Here is a 24,560-nt window from a genome sequence, read left to right on the forward strand (position 1 = left end):
CAAACCGTAAGAGGCGTCCTACTGGTCAAAACAAACCCTGGAGAAAAAAAGCTTATTGGTCAAAGCAAACATGGGGAAATAATTGTGAATCAGAAAAATGGTTGCCATGGTAATGGACATAGGTTTCAGCCTGGTAGCAGGAGGAGGCAGACACAGCATGAAGCACTTTTTTCCTCCTCCTACCAGTGAAAAGGTTATTTGGAAAAGCTGGAAGCAGAGCAGAGAAGGTGGACCTGTCACCTCATAGGCCAGAGGGGGTAGTAAGATGGAAGGAACAGGACTATGCTAGGATAGAAAGAGTGGTGTTTCCTCCTCCTGCCTGGGTCAGATTCACTTTTTGAACTGCATGGGACACAATATGTATCTATGATGCCTCATGTAGTCAAACTGCATATCTGATTTGGGTAACAGAAGTAAGTAGACACCGTATGAAGCACTTCCCTTTTCCCCCGCCTGCCAGTGAGAGGAAAGATGGGATCAGCTGTGGATGAAGTAAAAGGGTAATTGAGGGGGGAGAGAGTAAAAGGAAATGGAATGAATGTGTACTAAACTGTGAAATATTTGAACTATCAAATTCTGTTATTTACGATTGACATAGTAGATATGACAGTCATAATTGGTATGCTATCTAAGTATAGGTGTATCGTTAGTGTAGAGTTATTGGTTGCAGCACAATAGGAATGATGAAAGCAACATTTGCCCTTTTTGTTTTGGTTTTTATTTGGATATATTTTGCAGATCTCAATGAAGGGATTAGGACTCTTCCTGGTATATGAAAACAGCTAGGACATCCCCTCTTCAGGCTACTATGTCCAGGGGGGGCGGCTCAAGACAATCTGCTGCCTGAGGCAAGGAATGAGATGGTGCTAACCCCTCCCACAAGGCATGGCAGAGATCAAATCATTGAGAGGGACAAGGGTGGGCCCCCTTGGAGTCTGGCCCTTTCAGTGATTTGAAAAACTGAAGAAGAGGGAAAGTAGGACTCTGAATTTCCAGAGGAGTGGCAGTCTGGCAGATAGTGTCAGTTATAATATTTCTAATAAGCTGTTAACTCTACCACACTCTCAAGAACCCTGTGATTTGCTTTCTACATTTCTCCAGCATATGCGCCCTGGAGAAATGGGAGCTGGGTGAATGGTGGGGTCTGTGTGTGGCAGACTTTCTCCAGGTTGGTGTATGGGTATTAAGTGCTCTAGGTGAATCTTAGCCTTATGCCTCCCTCACAGCCCTCACCACAGATTTTACATGGAAAAAGGACCTTCATAGCTTCTGAGATAAAAATATCACAACATATATATTAATTTTACATGTACTACTGTGGTGCCAAACAAAAAACCCTGCAAAAAAGATACTTGGAACCCATAAGGTAGTAAGCCTATTGTAAATTATATTCGATGTGAGCTTGGCCCTCAGAAATCCATGAGTAAGTTGAATTACAATTACAATATTGTAAATCTCTCATATGAAAACAGCATTAACTGGGAATAACTGCCAGCATTCAAACAGTAAAAATCATATATATGAAAAGGCAACACTGCAAATATTACACCAGGACTTAAAACACCAATATTTCTCCTTATAGGAAAATAGAACTTGCCAGGCTACTATAGATCAATAAACAGAAATTATGTGCCAGCAGAATATCTCACCTCAGTCATACATGCCGAACACAGACAGACCCTTAAATACAGAATAAAGACACCATAAAGTATATATAGAAACATGTAGACATAAAATGAACTGAAAACTGGAAGAAGCCAGATTCTGCATGTAGCACAACAGTGGAAGAACACAAACACTGTCATTCATCGTAAAACAATAATAAAATCAAGAAATATAGTGCAACAATCATAATGGTAAAACTATGCTAATAAAAAGAATGAATATTTCAAAACAGCTGATGAACAGAACATCATTTAATAATTAAACTAACATTTTTTTTTAAAGTTCTCAAAAAACAATGAAGTATTTCAAAACAGATACATCAACCAACCCCCAACTGTTGAGTTCGTGGACCATTGGGCCGGCTAGAGTGAGAGATGTAACTACTGCAGGAAGGCCTGCAGTGATGCTCATAGACAGGAGGTGGATCAAGACCAGGAGAACTGACAGGGCCTTCACCTATACCAGCCCTCGTTCCCCACGGGTTGAGCCTTTAGGTACTGAGAGGGCCAGCAGGACTTAGGAGGTCTCTTGGAGATGAGAGAAGTACTGAGCAGTCCAAGTCGTGACAGACAGAAAACAAGAAGAGTCAATGACAGTCCAGAGGTTCGAGGCAGGTGGCAGACAAGAAGGATGTCTGGAGACGAAGCTGAGGTCAAACCGAGGAATCAAGCCAAGGATTGGATACAGGATCAGGACCAGGAACAAGGCACTCAGCAGGAACAAGGCATGGAGCAGGAACAGCAACTGAACTTTCATTAGAGACAACCTTTTGCTAAGGCAGCTCTCCAGAGCAACTACCAGGTCTAAATACTCCCTCCTTTATGAGATCATCCTCTGTCACATCACTGCCACTTAAAGGGGTGGAGTTTCCCACGCGTGTCAAGGAGGAGTCTTTGCTGAGGGAAGCAGGACAGCATTGGCAGCCATACGGCAGGCTCTGGGAGGCCTTCTGCGGTACAGAGCGTGAAGAGGAGCATCGGAGCCGGTAGGGGGGTCCCGTCGGGGTCTGCCGCCATGGGCACGGCTCACGGGCATTGCGCCCGTGAACCGTAACAGTACCCCCCCTCTTATGTCCCCTCCGAGAAGGTCCAGGCTTGCCAGGGTGTGTCTGATGAAAGTGCTGGAGCAATGCCTTGTCAGGAATGTTGGAGGATGGTTCCCATGAGTTCTCTTCAGCACCAAAGCCTTCCCACACAATCAGATATTACCAGCATCTATGGTACCGGCGGACATCAAGAATTTCCCTAACCTGATAAACAGAGTCATCATCAGACACCGCGGCAGATGGTTCAGATGGGGCCGCGTGGAAGGGAGAGAGTACTATTGGTTTTAAAAGGGATACATGGAAGGAATTATGTATCCGGAGGCTTGTGGGAAGCCGCAAGCGATAGGTTACCGGTCCCAGGCGATCAGTAATAGAGAAAGGTCCAATGTACCTGGGAGCGAGCCTCATCAAAGGAACCCTCAGGCGGATGTGGCGGGTATTGAGCCAAACTGTGTCTCCTGTGTTGAACAGTAGGGCTGGTCGACGGTGCTTATCCACCATACATTTGGCAGCGTTGGCAGCCCGGAGTAAGTTGGAGTTAGTATCGTCCCATAGGGCATGTAGTTGTTCGGCCGTAATTTGAGCTGCTGGGGAAATTACAGAAAGTGGCAGTGGCAGCGGCGGTCTCGGAAGTTTGCCATATATAATTTGGAAGGGGGAATTCCCAGTAGCAGAGTGTATGTGGGAGTTATGTGAAAATTCCGCCCAAGGCAAGAGTGTGGCCCAATTGTCCCAACGGCAGTTCACAAATGAGCGGATGAACGTCTTCAAACCCCTGTTGACATGTTCCTCTTGTCCATTTCCCTGAGGATGGAATGCTGTGATAAAGTCCAACTGTATTCCAAATTTTTTACACAGTGCCCCCCCAATATTTGGCTGTGAATTGAGGACCTCGTTCTGATGTTATGTATAACGGGAGGCCGTGCAGCTGGAACACATGTAGGGTGAACAGACGTGCCAGATCAGGAGCTGATGAAAGCTTGGGTAACGGAATGAAGTGTGCCATTTTGGAAAGCCTGTCGCCATGACCCATATTACTTGATTCCCTGAAGACATGGGTAGGTCCACCACAAAATCAGTAGATATATGAGTCCAAGGTTCTCGTGGTGGTGACAGAGGTTGAAGAAGCCCCCAAGGTCGGCCGGGTAGTGGTTTTTATTGGGCGAAAGTCGGGCAGGAGCTAAAGTAGGCACGAACATCTTGCATCATATGAGGCCACCAGTAGTAGCGGGATAAGAGTTCTAGTGTTCGCGCTCTCCCTGGGTGCCTCGCAGAGAGAGAGTCATGCGCCCAAGAAAGTACTTTGGCATGAAGGCGGAGTGGGACCACCGTCTTCCCTGGTGGTACGGTATCCGTGATGGATAGTAGAATTTTAGCTGGATCCAGGACATAACTAGGTGAGTCTCGTGAGTCTTTGGATTCATATAGTCTGGAGAGAGCATCTACTCGCACATTTTTCACCACCGGGCAGAAATGTAGTATAAAATCAAAATGGCTAAAGAACAAGGACCAGCGGGCTTGACGTGGGTTCAGTCGCTGTGATTTGTTGAGATATTCTAAGTTTTTGTGGTCAGTATAGACCGTAAAGATTTGCTGCGCCCCCTCCAGCCATTGCCTCCATTCCTCAAGAGCCATCTTTAACATTAGCAATTCTTTATCACCAATTCCATAGTTGTTTTCAGCTGATGGAAACTTACAAGAGAAATAGGAGCAGGGAAATAGAGTCCTCTGGTTAGAATGTTGACTAAGGACTGCCCCCACCACAAGGTCAGAGGCGTCCACATCCACAATGAATGGCCGGGTTGGATCTGGATGATGGAGACAGGGTTCTTGCAGGAAGGTGGCCTTGAGTTCCTTGAATGCTTGAATGGCCTCACTGGGCCAGTGTCTAGGATCCGCACCCTTCTTGGTCAGGGCCGTAATTGACGCTACAATGTGAGAGTAGCGAGGAATGAAGTTTCTGTAGAAGTTGGTGAAACCAAGAAAGCGTTGCACTGAGCGAAGCCCCACTGGTTGCGGCCACTTCTGGATGCTGACTAGTTTATTCGGGTCCATTTGGAGTGAATAGATGGTTCTCTCTGAGATGTTGAACCTGGCGGACATCAGAGTGATGGGTGGCTAGATCCCTAGAATAGATTAGGACATCATCCAAATAAACAATAACTCCCTTGTGTAGCATAGCCCGAAATATTTCATTCATTAGATTCTGAAAGACTGCGGGCGCATTACAAAGTCCGAATGGCATCACAAGATAATTGTAATGACCGTCGTGCATGTTAAACATGGTTTTCCATTCGTCCCCTGGGTTGATCCCGACCAAGTTGTATGTGCCCCGCAAGTCCAACTTGGTGAATACTCGGGCTCCATGAAGATGGTCCAAGAGCTTGGGAATTAAAGGGCGAGGATAGCGATCCTTGCAGGTGATGGTGTTGAGTCCCCGGTAGTCTTAATGATCCATCCTTTCTGGATACAAAGAAAAACCCGGCACCAGCCTGTTGCGTCCGTTGGTCTCATATGGCTTCACCTGACATGCCTCACCTCTATTTCAGCCTTTTCCACCAGCCTCGGGAGAATGGCGTCCATAGCGTCTCCTTGCTGCACCCTCTGGCGTCCCCAGAGCGGCTTTGCCGCGGCATCCCACCATGTTGACCTGAGGCCTCCTAGGGCGCGCGCGCACACGCCTCACATCTTGTAGCAGTATTGGCGCGAACCTCGGGGGCGTCCCCCTTGAGTGACGTCACTGCTTCCGACCACTAAAGGTTTCCCATTTGCTGACTCTCACCGAGTTAGCAACGGATTGGATTTGTTCCTATCTGAAGCTGCTCTGCCTGCTTCTGCTGCTGCTGGAAGCTATCTACACCCTCCGGGGTTCTACTAACTTGGGTACCCGCTCTTCAGGGGCCCTTTGTTTATTTCCAGGTGCCTATCCTGAATCCAAGTACTCGCTCCTCGAGAGCCTGTATGTCTATCCTGGTGCCTGCTACCAATTCTTCTACCTGCTGGAACACTACCTATCAGCTACAGAGAGTGAGTACAACTTCTCCCAGTCTGTTCATCTCTATTGGGCCCTACACCACCATTGTTGAACGGGTCTCCTCTGCCGAGGATCACAGACTACTGCTACCTATCCTCTCTCTACTGCTCGTTGGGAACTCTATCTACTCAGATACAAGGGAGTGTGTTATAACATCTGCCAGTCTGTCTCTCCTACAGTACCTCACTGGATATCTGCATCGGGGCCGTATACCACCATTGTGAGATGGGTCTCCTCCGCCGAGGATCACAGACTGTTGCTATCTAATCCACTCTCTACTGCCACCTCTGGTGATCCATACAAACTGCATAATAAAGATATATTCTCTGTGTTTGTGCATCTGAGTCTAGCCTGGTGCTACAGTTCCCTACGGGGCTCCTTCCCATGGGAGACACTATCACTGTTGCCCCTAAGAATCCACCAAACACCTCAATATCATAACACAGATGGGGACGAAGAAGGACGAATGAACCCCTGGTCCAGGTTTTTTATGTATTTGGACATAGCTTGAGTCTCTGGCAAGGATAGTGGGAATACCCATCCTCGGGGTGGAACTGTATCAGGTAGCAAGTCGATTGCGCAGTCAAATGGATGATGCGCTGGAAGGGTCTCTGCAGCCTCCTTGGAAAAGACATCTGAAAAGTCGGCGTATTGTGGTGGTAGTTGGAGGGTAGTAGTAGTAGCAAGTTGAACCCATGGTTGCGGCTTCTGATGCAGGCAGGTAGTGATACACTCAGGACCCCAGTTAATAGTAGGCGCATGTTTCTGTAACCAAGGGAGACCCAATACAACTTATGGAGGACTCCAGTAAGGATGGTCACGGGGGCTGTGCGGGAGGTAATTCGACCTGGAAGTGGCTCCCATTGAATGGACGAGATGATCAACAGTGGGCTGCAGTGAAGCACTGGAAGTTGCAGCTGGTGTACTAATTCCGCCAGGATGAAGTTTCCTCCAGTTCTGGAATCAATGAAAGCCAACGTCGTGAGCGAACCCCCGGGGAACTGAAGAGAGACAGGAACAGTACATTGGGGAGCAGGATTGATGCAGCCTAGGGTCAGCCGCCCGGAGACACCTAGACCCGGGAGTTTCCCGGACGCTCGGAGCACTGGGCCAACAGATGCCCTTTACCACCACAGTAAAGGCATAGGCCCAATGTTCTTCGATGCAGCTTTTCTTCTGCAGTGAGACGACTGTGTCCCAGTTGCATGGGCTCCTCCCTGTGTTCTGGTGCACCCATGGATGTCGCTTGATGAGCCATCGGGCGTGTGAAGGAGGGAGCAGGGGAACCGGGCGAGGAGCAGTCTTAAGTTCTTTTGCACGTTGCTGCAACTGCCGATCAATCTTGCCAGCCAGATCAATGAGAGACTCAAGTCCATCCGGGAGGTCTTGAGCGGCCAGTTCATCCTTGATATGGGGAGACAACCCCTTGAGGAAAATACCGCGTAGGATGTCCTCACAACAACCCAGTTCGGACGCCAAAGTGCAGAATTCTACTGCAAATTCGGCCAGCGGGCATGACCCTTGGCGGAGATGAAGCAGTTCGGAGGTGGCAGTGGATAAATGACCTGGCTCATCAAAAACCTGATGGAAGGTTTGGATAAAGTGAGACAGATCTCCAAGAATGGGATCCCCGCGCTCCCACAGTGGGGATGCCCAGGCCAGGACCTTGCCATCCAACAAGGATAGGATGAAGTAAGTTTTAACTTGATCTTTTGGAAACTGCTGGGCCTGGAGCGAGAATCAGATAAAGCAGTTGCTCAAAACCCCCCGGCAGTGCTTTGGATCTCCGGCAAACCTAGGCGGGACTGGCATATGAGTCAAAGGAGAGGGAGCAACTGGAACCACAGGGGGAGGGGCGACTGACCAAGCACTCCACCGTGGCAGACAAAGTCTCTAGACATTGTTGCTGCTGTTGTATTCGTTGGGCCATACCCAGGATAGCGAGGAGGCCGGACAAATCCACCAGGTCCATGGCCTTAGCAAACTGTTGAGTTCGTGGACCCTTGGGCCGGCTAGAGTGAGAGATGTAACTACTGCAGGAAGGCTTGCAGCGATGCTTGTAGCCGGGAGGTGGATCAAGACCAGGAGAACTGACAGGGTCTTCACCTATACCAGCCCTCGTTCCCAGCGGGTTGAGCCCTTAGGTACTGAGAGGGCCGGCAGGACTTTGGAGGTCTCTTGGAGATGAGAGAAGTAGTGAGCAGTCCAAGTTGTGACAGGCAGAAAACAAGAAGAGTCAATGACAGTTCAGAGGTTCAAGGCAGGGGCAGACAAGAAGGAAGTCTGGAGACGAAGCTGAGGTCAAACCGAGAAATCAAGCCAAGGATCGGATACAGGATCAGGAGCAGGAACAAGGCATGGAGCAGGAACAGCAACTGAACTTTCAGGAGAGACAACCTGTTGCTAAGGCAGCTCTCCACATCAGCTACCAGGTCTAAATACTCCCTCCTTTATGAGATCATCCTCTGTCGCATCACTGCCTCTTAAAGGGGCGGAGTTTCCCCGCGCGTGTCAAGGAGGAGTCCTTGCTGAGGGAAGCAGGACGGCATCGGCGGCCATGCGGCAGGCTCTGGGAGGCCTTCTGCGGTGCGGAGTGTAAAGAGGAGCATCGGAGGCGGTAGGGGGGTCCCATTGGAGTCTGCTGCCATGGGCACGGCTCGCGGGCACTGCACCTGCGAACCGTAACACCAACAATTAAAACTAAGAATAAAAACATTCTCCACTCTCTATACCTGAGATCTTTTGATTTCTAATCACCCAGAGATGTTGTGGATTCGTGGCACAAACTTTATCCTCTCTCTTTCACACACATACACACACACACAAACTCCCTCTCTTATACATACAGGCTTTCTCTCCCTCACATACACACACATGCAGACAGGCTCTCAATCACACCCTCTCTCTTGCATAACACACACACACGCAGGCTGTCAAACAAACTCTTTCTCTCACATGCATACAGGCTCTCTCACACACACACATTCTCAGGCACACCCTCTCTCTCTCTCTATTTCTTTCCTACACACACACACACACACACACACACACACACATGCATACAGGTTCTCTCAGACTTCTTTTTTCTAACACAGATACTCTTGCACATGCATGCAGTCTCTCATATACACAAGCATACAGTCTCTTATACAAACTCTCTCACATATACACACACATGCATATACCTTCTCTCTCTCACACACATACTCACATATGCATACAGGCTCTCCCAAACACCATCTCTCTCACATGCACACAGGTACACCCTCTCTCTTTTTCAGACATATAAACATGCACATTGGCTTTTACATCCTCTCTCTCACATGCATAAACACACTCACACAAGCGTACAGGATTTCTTACACATACACAGAGGCTGACACATACACACACTCAAACATGCACATAGACACTTTCTCTCACACACACACAGGCTCTCTCTTATTCTCTCACACATGCACACATTCAGGACCTCCCCCTCTTTTTCTTGGTCCATGGCCACACCACACTTCAGGCCCCACTGGGCCTCTCTTCTGGCCGTGGCGGAATAGGCTCCGCCATGGCCACACTGCTCTTTCAGTCTGTTGGGCCTTTCTTCCAGTCACGTCCATGTTGCTCTTTGCACCTACCGGGCTCATCTTCCGCCTCACTCATACCCCCTTTCCTTTCCTCTCCTCTCCTCAACTCTGTCTCACATCACTCCTTATCTTCCCTCCTTTGTCACTCCCCCTGCTTCTCTTCTCTCCCTTCTACTCTGCTCTCACTCTTGCACACTCTCCCAACTCTCCCACCCCTCTCTTCTCCTACTTATCTCTCCTTTATCCCTCTGCTTCCCTTTCTCATCTTCCCCTTTTCTCACCCCTTCACTTACCTTCTTCCCTCTCACACTAGTTCCTTCTCTTTTCCTGACTCCATCTCATTTACCTCCACTTTTCCTTCACTCTCGCTTTCTTCTCGTGCCTACCCTCCTTTCTCACATAGCTCCTTCTTTTCTTTCTCTCCAGCCTTTTTTTTTTCTTCCTGCTAGTGGGGTGTGGAATCTCCACTGGCTCAAGGCTGTCAGTGCTGCTGCTGGGGAGCTTTTCTTCTGGCCCACGGAGCGTGGGGACCCTGCGGACATGTCATTTTCTGTTGCCGCACGGGCCTCTGCTTCCAGCCCACAGGGAGTGGGAATCCCACTAGTGCATCATTTTTCTGCTTCGCCACAGTTCTTTCATCTTCTAACACTTGTCTGGAGGCAAGAGAAGGTGGCCACTGCCGGAATATTTTGGGGGGAGGCATTTTTTGATGTTTCAAAATTTTGCCACCTGAGGCGGTCATCTCACCCTACCTCATTATAGAACCACCCCTCACTTAGTCTGAGATAATTGAGTGACAGGGTGCTTCTGGTGCTTGTCAGAAGTCTCAGAATCTGCTTTTCAGCAGGGGGACAGTGCTAATGGGTAGTGATCAACTGGATAGTGAGTGTACTGATTTCTGCTGCAATGGGTGCTTGCTTGACTTTATATGTGAACAAGTCTGCCAGTAGATGTGAAACCATTTGCTCTTTGTATGTAATGCCTGTTCTTGTGCCAGCATGGCTCCTGTAACCTATTTATGAATGTAAGACTAGCCAATTTCCAACATATTAATATCAACTGTCTATTGTTCTACCATCCATTCTCAATCATTTTAACTGTAATGATACCTTTCCGGGCTTATAGGAAACAGCGGGATGGATCTTATTGTCACAGGATGATGTTATTGCTTCAGGTAGGATTTGGTGGATTAGGCTGCATAAAAAAGCAGGATGGATTATATTACTGTGGGTAGCAATTAATACATTATCCTTTTAAAGTATAGGTTGAAATGAGAGCATTGATTTTATTTTACTTCTTTATAATTTTGCTTCTCACAGTATAATTGTCTGGATAGAAATTCAGTTGTTTTAGATTGTGTAACATATAGACCAGTGACAATGTACTCCATTGCATGTATGTATTATGGCTTATATATATTTTTATATGAGTTTGTAATCTTCTTTGCATTGATTTTAATCTGAAAAAATGCAGGCTACAAATGTTTAATTAAAATTCAATTGAATTAAATGTGTGCAGTGATAGGTTTCATGATGGTTATTGTGTGTTTATGATGAGGGAAGTGGATGTATAACTTCCATGAATGGTGTTGTGCAGGCACATATGCTAGTGTTTAACATTTCACTTTCTCTTTCTTACAGACCAGGATCTTTTGTGTTACAATGCTCTGGCTTTGATAATAGTTTCAATTTGCATGGGGGGGTGATTTGGCACTATAATTAGGGATTCAGATTTTTGATTAGACCCAAAACCCCAACAAAACATGCCTGATGAGAAAGTCAAGTCTTTTGGTTCTAACCCCAAAAGCCCTGAAAATAGCTCTGCCTTCTGGAGCTTCGACCATGGCAGGGTGATGTCATCAGAGCAGGGCTGGCAGGGCTGGCAGGGCTGGCAGGGGACACAAGCCCTGCTGACCCAAGAAGAGGCATGCCGGAGAAACAGGACCAACCAGGGGGAACCCCCAGCCCTGCCCTTCGGTCTGCACTATATTTATTTATTATTTATTAGACTTTTCATGCCGCTGATACTGAGGCCCACAGTGGCTCACAAAGTAAACCCTACGTAATAAAAATGTAATACATTAACAAAGATGTCATATTGTTGCACCTGTCTATAACAAGATGTCACCGGCCTCAGGGCTGGCGAGCACCATTAGGAGATGAGAACCCCAACAGCTCCTCTTCTTGGCCTAGTGGGGTAGGAATATTTGTGGACCACTCCTGATCCATTTGGATTCTTTGGCGACCCCCCCCCCCCCCCCCCCCCCAATAGGATATAGTAAGATGCCTGAGGGATGGACACAAGATTCTTCCATCCCTCTACCTTTCAGTTCTAGGGCTGTGAGAAAACTGCTGGGAGGGAATGAGAGCGCTGGTACCGGGTGGTGAGGATGGGTGGGTGGAGTGGGGGATAGGTAATGTTGGAATGGTGTGAGAGAGCTGGCACTGTGTGGGGAATACCTGGAAGGTAGGAGAGTACTGGGGCTGGGGGGGGGGGGCTACTGGGAGGGAGGGAGAATGCTAGGACTGTGAGGGAACTGCCTGGAGGTAGGGGACGCCCTGGGGCTGTGGGGGGAACTGCTGAGACAGAATTAAAGTACTGAGGCTTTGGAGGGAGATTTAAGTTATTTATTTTTAATAAAGGCATTAAAAAGCTTGCTGAAAAATTGAATTACCTTTCTGAAACTGAATCAATTAAAAATGCAATGTAGAAGTATTGTTTTTGCTATGAAAACGCCCCAAAATACCACCTATTTTCAATATCCTCCAAAATCATCTAATTGCCTGAAAAAGCCTAAATTTATAATTTATAAATACCTAGGAGCAGAAGCTCTACCTATAATGCAGAGTGTGTGTGTGTGTGTGTGTGTGTCTGTCTGTCTGTCTCTGTGTGTAAAGGGAGATAAAGTTATTTATTGTTTAAGAACATTTTGACTTTCTTTACATGGTGGGTTAATAAATAAATAAATAAATAAATAAATACATGCATACATACATTTTATTCTGTGAGGACAAGTTTGTTTCCTTTGACTGTTGAGACTCCACTCTCTGCTGACTGCAGTTACAGTCACCTTGGGAATATAAATAAGCTTAGCAAAAACCCTTTGGGCAAGCAGCCTCATTGGTTTTTCACTGAGGTATTCAGCCCATTACGGGAGAGTTTACTTAAGCTTCAGGGAGAACCTGAATAACCACAATAAATTAGACAATTTCAAAAGACAAAGGAATAATAAGTTGAAACAGGTTAGGATGTTTCAGCATGGAGCCCCCTATGTAAAATCTTGTTGGTGCTTCAAGATTTCTGAGTGCTAGAAGACTTAAACTATGCACCCATGAGGATGAGAAATGAGCACATTGGTTGTGTGGTAAGGTAAGCTTGTTATCTGTCGTACGTGGAGTGGTGAGCTAAGTAAATAGTTATGTGAGTCCCTAGCCCAAATTGAGAGTACACATCTTATGTCACACACTGAGCTAGCATGTTAATCATCAACTCCAGGATGTAATCTGCCAGGTGTTACATAGAACTGATTCAGCTTAAGTCCTTGGTTGTTTTTTGTTTGCCTTTGTGAAGTCATAGGTAAAGTACATTATATCTGCTACATTCCTTCTCAGTGGAGATATCAAGAAGACTGACAGAAATCCCCCACCGAAGTATATGATATACCTATTTGATATGCCAAGATTTACTATTTGCTATCAACTTTCACTTAGCAAAATTAGGCCTCATTTATCAAGCTGGCACAGACATTTGGAGCTGCAGCATGAGTCAGGCAGCTCATGTTAGGTTTTTGTGCAGTTCTATCCTAGTCATTGGAGCTAATTGAGTCAAATGATACAGTCAGTGTCACAGGACTTACAGTAAGTGCTGTGGATTTCTTCCTCTGCCTATGCTGATCAACTTCTCCCGTCAACACACCCTGTTCATCATTATCAATGCTAGGCCCCTGCCAGGAAAAAAAAATCAACAGCCCTGTACTATAGACTCTCGACATATCAGCACATGCTTTCTTCTTTTTTTTTTCTGCTGAAACCTTTTTACCAGTATTTCTCTGACTTAACTTCCTAGCAATATCTGGTGATAACATACCATCCCTTGCTGAACCTATGAACAGTTGTGTTTATTTTTAAAATGTCTAAGTAATACTTTGTGGGAAATCTGAGTCAGCATTGTTGGCTAGTCATTTGTATATTTAGGTGAATAGCAGAAAAGAATTGTCCCAGAATGCATAGCCTTGCTTTCATGAACCCCATATTAGGTACTTTGCTAAAGTTAGAATGTGAGCTGCTGGTTTCAGCTGTGCTGTCTACTAAAATGAAAACATTTACAGTGGCCTCAGGTTCTTTTTGCTTCTCTTGCATCTTACTACCAATTCTTTTTTTTTTTTTTTACTTGGCTTAATGGAATGGGTTGAGAAGTTTGTTGAAACTCTGAAAAGAAGCTGATTTTTCATTTCATTTTTTGCAATATGAAATAACATTTCATGGATCTTGTAGCTATAAAATCATCATATTAGTGGATGCCATTGCTAGAAAAGCTTCATAGAAAGTTTTGCTCTTAGCAAGGGAATATATACAGTATGTTCTGTAGCATCTATGTCAAGATGCTAAACCTTCTAACACTAAATGTCTTCTAGTTTCACAATAGATGCTATCTTCAAGTGGCCATTAGCAAATAAGAATGTACAATTGTCTCAGATTATACTATCTAAATCCATTTATAGACCCCACTATCTATAAACATTTCTTAAATTCAAACACCAGTATCAATAAGAACTTTAAAGCTTCTAAAACAGTTCAAAGGGTAGCTTGTGTGGCCTTCAAAAGCTTTTACAATAGAATTAGTGAGAATAAAATTAGATGAGGGGACCCAAAGCGATAGAATCTTTAAGTCTAACGTAATATACATTTTTAATTTCATATCACCGAAAGCTAACTATTCTTTACTCACTGTACCACTGCAGACTGAAACATTATCTGTAGACTTTAGGGATGTGCAGAGCAAAATTTTATGTTCATATTTTTTATGTCCGAAAGGGGGTCCCACTTGCGGCCAATATGGACATAAAAAAATCCAATGAGTTGGGTATATGTACATATGTGCAAAAAAAAAAATTAAACCCCCTCACCCTCCTTAATCCCCCCCCCAGACTTACCACAACTCCCTGGTGATGGAGCGAGGAGTGAGGACGTCATTTCTGCAATCCTTGGCGAGAAGCATGTGACGTCGGTGGCACGTCGAGTGACGCGGCGTCACGTGATTCCCGGCTCGTTTGCGCCGGACGGCTCGTTCGGCCCAAAAAGAACTTTTGGCCAGCTTGGGGGGGCCTCCTGACCCCCCCCAAGCTGGCCAAAAGTTCTTTTTGGGCCGAACGAGCCGGGAATCACGTGACGCCGGCGTCACTCGACGTGCCGCCGACGTCACATGCTTCTCGCCAAGGATTGCAGAAATGGCGTCCTCCCTCCTCGCTCCATCACCAGGGAGTTGTGGTAAGTCGGGGGGGGGGGGATTAAGGAGGGTGAGGGGGTTTATATTTTTATTTTGGCTCAACAATCGCGATTTCCCACATATCGAACATATCTATGTTCGATATGTGGGAAATCCGATCGTTTATGTCGAATCAATTTTTTAAGTAAAAAAAAAATATGAGTTGAGTTTTACTAATGCGGTCAATCCGAATGCACACCCCTAGTAGACTTGCAATGTGTTTGGCAAAGTACTTCTGAAGAAAGGAGCCAGTGTAATAGGCCCTGTCTTGAGACTGTCCACTGAAATTCAAAGTACATTTTCTTAACATGGGTAAAAAAAATGTAGCTTCCTATAGAGTAAGAAAATGGTATGCTAATGCATTTGGAGTTAAAAACATGTGCAAACACAAAAATGTGTGTTCAGCACAAGCCAATTGCACGTTCTAACTTGGGTGGTGGAAGAATCTCTTGACAGGATTTATGCACCCAAAACATGATTTATTCTTATATTTTGCACATAAATATGATTTATGCACACAGAAATGCCTTCAGCACAGGAAACATTTTTGTGCATATAAATCATATTTTGTACATAGATCCCAATTACTGGTTCCAGCAGCAGGACTCCTGCCTCTGCCCATAGATTAACATAGTGCTGGGACCTTTACGTCATCTCTAACCAGGTGTAACATTTCCAAAGCTAAGAGAACATGAGTTAAGCCAGCGCATTGGGGGGAAATAGTTCAGGCCTTCATTAGCATGGGATTTCCACCTGAGGGTGCTCAGCAATGCACACAGATTTACACACATGTTTGGTAAGCAAAACTCCTCGCTGCATCGGGGAGATTTGAGTTAACCAGTATGGCAAAATACAATCCGAGTCAGGAGCCATTAAGAAAACCATTATGAATGCAAAAATATTTTAAAGTTTGGAATGTAGTTGGGAGTACACCAAAGAAAAATAACCAGATATCTGACTGTTGCCAACAAACTGAACTTTATCTCCATTAAGATAAGTTAAGTTTTGTTCCACTTTTCAAATATAGTCTGCCCAATGAGAATATAAATAATATAGATTTATAGACAATATTTTAAGGCTTGGACTCTGGTTTTGAGGAGTATCAAGTGAATGACAGTATTTTTTGAAACAACTTTGAAAGATACCACAATTTTTGGATTAAATAAATAAATGGACTTATAGAGTAATCAAAGAATAAAAAAGATAAAATATAGTGGTGAGTCAGAAAATTATGGCAACAAAATCTACTGATTTTCCTTTGTGGAATTCATTACAAACAGTATAGTATAAGAGTTCCGCTGAATTAAGTGAACTGATGTTTTGGTATGCAGACTCAATTTTATTGTTGCTTTTATTTTTGGAATGGTATAGTATGTAAATATAAATGAATATATGTGTAAATACCATGCAAAAACTCAATCAGCAGACAAACTACGGGACCAATGTAATAAGATATGTTTAGCAGAGTACACAGTTTTACGCAAAGCTTTTTTGTGTGCATACGTTACTTCCAGTGCAGCAAGGAGGTTTTGCAAACAGAAGATGTGCACATAAAATTCTGCATATTGCTTAGCATTCTTGCATGGAAATCTGATGCTTATGAAGGCATTAGATATTACACCCCAATGTAGAGAGGTATGTAGGCTTAACCCATCTTTTTTTTTTTAAACATTTTTATTTATGATGTAAAGCAAAAAAGAAAAAAATACAACATTATAAGTGCAGTAGGCAAAACATCAATCTTTCCCACTTATAAACTCCCCCCCTCCCCTCCACCATCCTTATGTCTTAATTCTTATCCTAATCCATATCCACTCTCCCTTGTCTGGATAAACTACAAGCCCAAGATTATAAACGACATATAGTTCTGTTTTAATGATTGCTTCTCAGAGACCAATAATGAGAATTCAAGACATATCTCGTTTTCCCGTACTTCACAATCATGAGGGATCACTCTGGTTGGTCCCTTGTCATGAACATAAGAACATAAGAAATTGCCATGCTGGGTCAGACCAAGGGTCCATCAAGCCCAGCATCCTGTTTCCAACAGAGGCTAAAGCCAGGCCACAAGAACCTAGCAATTACCCAAACACCAAAAAGATCCCATGCTATTGATGCAATTAATAGCAGTGGCTATTCCCTAAGTAAACTTGATTAATAGCAGTCAATGGACTTCTTCTCCAAGAACTTATCCAAATCTTTTTTGAACCCAGCTATACTAACTGCACTAACCACATCCTCTGGCAACAAATTCCAAAGCTTAATTGTGCATTGAGTGAAAAAGAATTTTCTCCAATTAGTCTTAAATGTGCTACTTGCTAACTTCATGGAATGCCCCAAAGTCCTTCTAGTATCCGAAAATGTAAATAACCGATTCACATCTACTTATTCAAGACCACTCATGATCTTAAAGACCTTTATCATATCCCCCCTCAGCTGTCCCTTCTCCAAGCTGAACAGCCCTAACCTATTGAGTAGATTTCAACTTGAAGACAAAGAAGTTACGATCTTCTTCAGGTAGCTGCTTAAGATATGGCATCCATATTTCCTGGAACATCTGACATTGTATACTTGTTAATAAAGATGCAGTATGAAATTCCAATTCAAGCATGTCATAGAGTTTAACATACCACAGCAATAATGGTGATGCTTTATTATTCAACTAATGTATAAGTATACAACACTTTGCTACTAGTGCAGCCTTAACCAGAAAGTTTTTTTGTGAGTATTTAAAAAATACATGTTTGACATTAATACCCAGGAGATAAAAAGAATTAGGTTCAGAAGAATGCATCATATTTCTTATAGAGACAATTACTGAATTCCAAAAGCGAGCAACCTCAGAACATTCCCACAAGCAATGTCATAACGTGGCTGGCACATGAGAACATTTTCTACAAGCCACTGGTTCTGTAAAATCGGCCTTGAATGCCTGGATTGGGATTAAAATTAATCTCTGCATAATGTGGAACTGGGTTTCTTGATATATTTCAGAACTTTTAGACATCAATAGTAGGCTTTCTCTTATGTCTTTAGGCAGGATATCACAATTTAATTCATTCCATCAACTCCCAGCTAAATCTACCAGTCTCATGTATGCAAAAATGCTGTGAATATACTTATACAACATAGAGAGAGATAATTGTTTCCTTTTATACAATTGGAGCAAAAGCTTGAACTCTTTCGAATTTAAAGGAGAAGATATCATCTTCAACAAAGAAGTGACATAATGTTGAATTTGTAAAGAGAGAAAGTGATCCATATTACTTAGACCCATCCTCAGTCTACAGTCTACAAATGGTTGTATTTGTGTCTCCTCAGTATTGAGAAAATTAGAAATAGTCTGATAGTCCTGTAGATGAAGCTCTTCATATCTGTTTTGTAGGTTCCCAGGAGGAAAGTCAATATTACCCATTAGTGGAAGAAACCCTGAAACATCCCTATCACAAAGCTCCAAGCTCTCTGCATTGATTTGATTAGGAGTTATAATGGCTCACCCCTTTCCATTCCTACTGCTCTTTCATGCAAAGAAATGCATATGTTGAGAGGGTACAGCATCTGTATCTCAAAATCTATATCTGTTGCACTGGTGGACCCTTGGACCAAGGGGGAGTTGGCGCTACCAATGGGGAGGAGCCCCAGAGGTCCCCACCAACAGTAGGTGAGGCTGAAGATAGGAAGAGACCCCTCTAGAGCTTCACCACTACCAGCCCATGTTACCCTTAGGTTGAGCCCTCGGGTGCCGGGGCCGGCTGGACTTATGTGGGGTCTCTGTGATGATGGTGGCAGGCGACAATGCTTGTGGTCAGATTCCAGGCAGGGGTTGAGGCAGGGGGTGTATCTTGTGGTCATGTCTGGTATGATGGTCAAAGCCGAGGAGGTCCAAGAAAGCAAGGAAGGAGACGAGGAACTCAGGAACTCACCATAGCTCGGAAGAAGCAAGGAGACCAGTTGCCAAGGTGCTTGATGGAGGCAGGGACTGTGTTTAAATAGTCCCTGGAAGATGAGATCATTGCTGAGGCCTGTGGAGCTTTCTCACCTTAGGCCCTTTAAATCTGACACAGAGGTGCGCGTGCATGCCTAGAGGGCCAAAGACAAGGCAGCATGTTGGCAGCATTCCAGCCACAAGTAGGCAGGGACAGTGTTGGCTGGTGGCACAGAGTCACATGAAAGGGGAGACTTGCATTGGCAGTGGCTCCCTGCTGCTGCCAGGGAGCCCAGGCTTGCTTCTGCCCTAGGAGTAAGTGAGGCCAGTTGCTGGGCTCCACGGCTGGTGAGCTTAACAATATTACAATAGGAATTAGTGTACATCAACTAATTACCTAGTGGTCTCATTAAGGAAGCCATATTATAAAATTTTAAATTTGGAAAGTTTAATCCTCCTTCTTTTTTTGGTAACATCAATTTGACCAAAGATATCCTGGGTTTTTTCTCCCTCCAGATGAAATGGGAACAAGTTCTATTCAATATTTTAATATGTGTTGGAGAGAGTATCACTGGAAACATCTGTAGTACATAGAGAAGTTTAGGGAGTAGTACCATCTTAATTAAGATTATATGACCCTGGATAGAAAGAGGAAGATTTGACTATCATAACAATTTTTGTTGGAAATTATCTAGAATAGGATTAATGTTTATGGGATGCCATTGAGAAGGGTATTGGTGCACTAGTATCTCCAGATATTTAAGAAACTGTAATTTCAATTTAAGGGCCTCATTTTCTAAAGTATCGCAGGCCTGCAATACTTTAGAAGATGAGGGGCGGGGGGCTGAAATGGGGGGGGCGGGCCTGCACTAGCCGGCAGCAATTGCACCATAGGAGGTGTAGCTATTGGGAGCAAAATAGGCAGCGAAAAGGCACTTACCTTTTCGCTGTGCGTGCCATCGTCGCGGAGTCGGCTCTGGTGATGCCCCGACTCCTCCTCTTTCGGGGCTGACTCCGCCCCCATTTTGGTATCACATGCGAAAAGGGACATTTCATGTGCGAAACGTCCCTTACCACGTGCGATACGTTTGGAAAATATGGCCCTAAGTGGAAAATTTGGCTTTAATCCAGAAAAAGATCCATAATCAACAAACGTTTGTAGCACTACAGGCAGATATATCTGTGGGTTAGAGGGCGGCGGCCATCTTTAAATACGGCGGTGGCCATCTTTAAAGATGGCGGCGGCCATCTTTAAAGATGGCGCCGGCCAGCCAGTGCTCCTACCATGTGACAGGGGCCGGCCAATGGCACGGATACCCTGTTATATGGTAAGGGCAAAGGGCCATCGGCGCCATCTTTATGAGTGGCAGCTGACGGCCTGAGAACGGGAGATCGCTCCCGGGGCCACCACTAGACCACCAGGTAATTTTAAAATGTTTTGGGGGCATTCGGAAGGTGGGGGAAGCTAAGGGGTCATTTTTAAAGGGTTGGGTGGGTTTTTTTATTATTGGGCCATCGATGCCATTTTTGAGTGGCAGCCAAAATGGCGCCGATGGACCGAGAGCGGGAGATCTGTCCCCGCGCCCCCACTGGACCACCAGGTACTCATAAAAAGCTTGGGGGGGGGGGGTTCGGGAGGGTGGGGGAAGGTAAGGGATTTGTTTTATAGGGTCGGGGTGGGTTTAGGGGTTTTTTTGGTGTGCCGGTTTTCCCCACCCTCCCTCCCCCGATTTACGATTTTTCACGATAAATCGGGGGAATTTCTATTGTATCGCGACTCTTAATGATTTTTGACAATTTAAAATATATCTGACGATTGTTTTAAATCGTCAAAAAATGATTCACATCCCTAATCTCTTTATATTTTTCCAAATTACAAAGTTTCCATGCAGTCGTCTGTTATTTCCCTTTAATTCTCCCAGAAACCCTTCCCTCTAATCCCCCCCAAATACATCATTGTTAACAAAAATATGAAATGTGACAAATTAAATTTAAATTGCCACATATATTAGGGTACATAGATGCATAGGGTGTACCCCCTAATAATGACCTTGGTTATTAAAGAAAGTATAGCATATAATCCAGGTTAAAGTAGCCAAATTATCCAATGGCAATTGTGAATTAAACAGACTCTACCACACAAAGTTCAATTGTTGCATCAAATAAAAACAAAAAGACCATAGAGTGTACAGCTCCTCCATAGTACAGCATTGCAGAAAGTCACATCCAAGAATACTATTTACTGCATAAATCAAATAACTGCAGTTATAGGCAATGGGATGAAAAGGACAACTGTCAGTACAGCAGAAACACAGCTTTTGCACTGTGGAATCCAGTTGAAAATTACATCCTTTAATCACTCGTTTTCATCCAAGCTAGTGTTAGTAGGATTCAAGATATGCAGGGTGCACCTCACTTCCTTCGCAGATTCGTAGAATTAAATTTATGGAATTTATGGAATTTATGGAATTTATGGAATTCCATTCCTACAGACCTCAGACAGGAGCCCTGCCTCCCAACTTTTAGGAAAAAACTTAAGACTTGGTTATTCAAACAAGCATTTCCGGACACAACCCAATGACACATTCCAATGACTCCTAAAACACCACTCCTCTTGTATATAACATTTATTCTGTATACTATATTTAAATTGTATATTGTTTAACCATCTCTTTTCTCTCCTCTCTTCTTCCTTCTCCAAGTTCGGCTACCCTTGTTAAATGTAACTGTACTTTCGGACACCACAGTTCTAGTTTTTGTTTATAATGCACTCCTGTTCGATGTAAACCAGCAAGATATGTTTTCATGATTGCCGGTATATAAAAACTCTAAATAAATAAATAAAATAAATAAATTTGTCCCTCAAGTCAGACACGAAGCTTTGCCAGATATTGCAACTGAAAATCTTACATTAAAAGAGGTCAGAACAAACTGAGGCAAATTTATTCCTTTTAAGAGCCACTGCATTGGGAAAATCTTGAAAAATTAAAATTTTGTCATTCTCAAATAATAATGAATCCTGCTTGCATGCCATTGTCAAAATTAACTGTTTTTGCACATAACTTAAAAATTTCACCAGGACCACTCTTGGACGTGTGTTGCTGGAGGATATGAGTCCCAATCTTTGAGCCTGCTCAATTTGTATCTTACTGTTCAAGGCAGTCCTGCAAGGCCTTTACTGACTCTTCATCACTTAAAGAGGTCGGTAATCCCAGAATTCTCAATTTCTTTCAGCAAGATCTATTCTTGAGGTTATCTATTTTTTGTTCTTGTCTATATACTTTATTTTCCAGCTTTGCCATTTTATTGGCCATATCTAACATTGTGTCCTCTGACAGCAAATTCCTAGCTTCTGCATTGTCCATCTGTCTGCTGAAATCCAATATAGAATCTTTCAGTTATGTAATATTTTGTTTGATTTTATCCACCTTATAATCCAAAGTATTTACCACCACCAAGGTTAATGTTGCAATAACTACATCATCCAAAATCAGAGGGCTTGTTGAATCCTGCACATCAGCTATTTTGTCATCGGCCTATTTTGGTTTATTTTTTTCCTTCTTTTGTCCATGATTTGACATCTCCAAGTCAATCTGGTAAGCAAACTGGTGTAGGAAATCTTTAGGGTCCCAGACCATTGGAAAATAGGTAGTAGCCAGAGATATTAAGGAAGATTAACATATTGTAGGGATTTTGCCCAGAGCTCTTCTGTATCACAATAAGGGATACAAGGGGAAATGTAGAAGAGAGGATTTGCATTCAGATAACAAACAACAAGGACTTAACTTCACAATCTGGGTAAACAAATAAGTGTGGGGGTAGCTTGCTTATTAAGGCAGTTACTACCCTATACCAATTAAGCCTGATACATCACTTTGAATGCATTTACACCATTGCTCTCTGTTTCAACTGCAGGGGGAAATGTGGAAAACAGGATTTACATTCAGACAACATCTGAATGATCTGTGCAGTCTGGGTATCAAGCATCTGTGCAGTCTGGGTATCAAGCATCGGGGTAACTTGCTTGATGCGGCGGTTACTACCTTTAACCATTAAGCCTTATGCTCACCTTTGATGCAACTCCAACATTACTCTCTGCATCATTGACAGGAGATGGCAGGACATTTGAATCAAACAGTTACCAACAAGGGCCCTCAACGTGGTGGTTGATGAAACAGATAAGTATGGGAAAATAAGTATGGGAGCTTGCTGGGCAGACTAGATGGTATGATTGGTCTTTTTCTGCCGTCATTTCTATGTTTCTGTGTAACAGCTCAACTCACCACATCACATGGTCCTCTTAACCCATCTTTTAATGCTCAAAATTTAACTTCTGGTCAGAGTTGAAGTAAATTCTTGTGACCAATATTATTCTGTGGGAATGAACCTAGAGTTTGTGCATTTTTCTGCACAAAAATCCAGGCACTAATTAAGTACAGTGAAATGTGTGTAGTTAGCATTAACTATATGAATCCTTGTTATTTTACCTGTGCTGTTTGCAAGTTGCATCATTTATTTCCCTTCACTGTGCTTGCTTAAACTTTTTAGTTTGTTAGCTCCATCCTGTGACTTATTAATTATTTCAGTAATTTTTTGGTATTTGGTCTATAAGTGCACATCTAAGAACCAGAGGATAGCTTGCAGGTGGGCTGCTTGTATAAGTACATTTAGATATATGTCATGCAAATTCATAGTGGATATCCTGAGAATCACTTCTGAATTGGAGTTACCTATCCCTTGAGTAACGGTCAGGGTAATTGATATAGGCAATTCCAACTCAGTACTGTAATAGGGATTTTATTTGTATTTAGGTGAGGAGCTGTTAAATGTATCCAAATGATCCTTCTTTAGCATTACAATGGAAACAAATCTTTTTCCTATGCATTTAGTCACTGGTGAACTTTATAAAAATAGAAGTACAATTTTTCTAGTGATCTAGTCCTTTATAAACTGAGTGGTTAATGGTGGGATGTTTGGGGGGTTCCCAGTTGTTACTGTGTACCATTTTATTTGTTACTATATGGTTGACACTGTGCAGAAAACACCAGTGTCAGCTATTTTGTTAGTATGGTTGTAATTGAAAACTCAATAAAAAGTTTTGAAATTAATCTGAGTGGTAGAGATGTGCAAATAGTTTAAAAATCCAGCAAGAAGCTTGTGCATTTGTCAAACTAATTTTAACTTTTACAGAATCTGTTGCTAACTCCTTGAAATGGGGAATCTGCATCAGAGTTTCCCTGACATCATTTACTATTTAACTCTGTTTTCTAAGTGTCAAATATGAGGCAATAATCCAGAGGAAGAGACATTTTAAACAGACAAGAGAAAAGTCTTCCATCTATAGGTAATATAGATTTCCATATATAGGTAGACAATGAATTACAAATATGTATTACTATATAGATTTCATTTAACAATTGATCAATGAATGAACAATGGCTTTACATATATGCCAACATTTTTTGAAAACTTCCTCTACATAAATTCCTCCAAAATTATGAATTGAAAAAATTGGCATGCTGCCAGGTTGATAATTATTAAAATGTCTACTTTATCTTAATGTAACTATTTTTGAGCTGCTATTGAAAAGGCATGAGTTAAATCTAAATAAATAATGAATAAATATAAATGGAGATGGCTAAACCTTTTGGTTTTGTACTGCAAACATTTTATATTTTTTTTCTACATTTCTTGGGGTGCATGATTATACTTAAAATGTTGACATTTACTTTAAGCAAAATGCACATTAGAAATCCTTCTCTCAAATACAATAAAAATCTTTTAAAAAATGGTTTTCAGGTTCCTTCATGCCACAAAAACCTCCTAGAG

Source organism: Rhinatrema bivittatum, chromosome 2, assembly GCF_901001135.1.
Source record: "Rhinatrema bivittatum chromosome 2, aRhiBiv1.1, whole genome shotgun sequence".
NCBI classification, from domain to species: domain Eukaryota; kingdom Metazoa; phylum Chordata; class Amphibia; order Gymnophiona; family Rhinatrematidae; genus Rhinatrema; species Rhinatrema bivittatum.